Raw genomic sequence first — 510 nt, forward strand, 5'->3', positions numbered from 1 at the left:
GTTAGGTCAGCTTTTAAAATGCCATAAAACTATCTGCTCAGGCAGAGAACCTGTTTCTTAATCAAAAAAATGCAATACTTCCTGATCTGAAGTGAATATTTCACTCAAGTCAATATGTGAATAGAGTTTTATAAGGCAGTTTTGTAGAGCAGCCATCTTAAAGCCCAGATAGCTCTGCCAACTCAGCCCCCAGGGTCCCCAGTGAGAAAAGTTCCTGCAGAGAGGCAGCTGTCTCTTCCCATTTGCTCTTTAGGCTTAAGCCAGAACTACCTAAAGCACATGGGATCTGTGGTGCAGTAAATAGATTGTAGCAAAGTGAGCTCCAACAGAAAGCTTGGCAGGAGGGCCAGGACTCAGCACAGTGGGGCTGCTCTGTGTCCTTCAGGAAGGGTTTAAAAAACATCAAACAAGTTGACTAAAAAATTGTGGCAGAAGACCTCTGGGACCAAAAAAAAATTTAATTCTTATTTCAGTGGATGAGCTTTTCTTTATCACAAACACGCCGCTCCA

This window comes from Antrostomus carolinensis, unplaced genomic scaffold, assembly GCF_000700745.2.
Source record: "Antrostomus carolinensis isolate BGI_N321 unplaced genomic scaffold, ASM70074v2 scaffold33853, whole genome shotgun sequence".
Taxonomy (NCBI): Eukaryota; Metazoa; Chordata; class Aves; order Caprimulgiformes; family Caprimulgidae; genus Antrostomus; species Antrostomus carolinensis.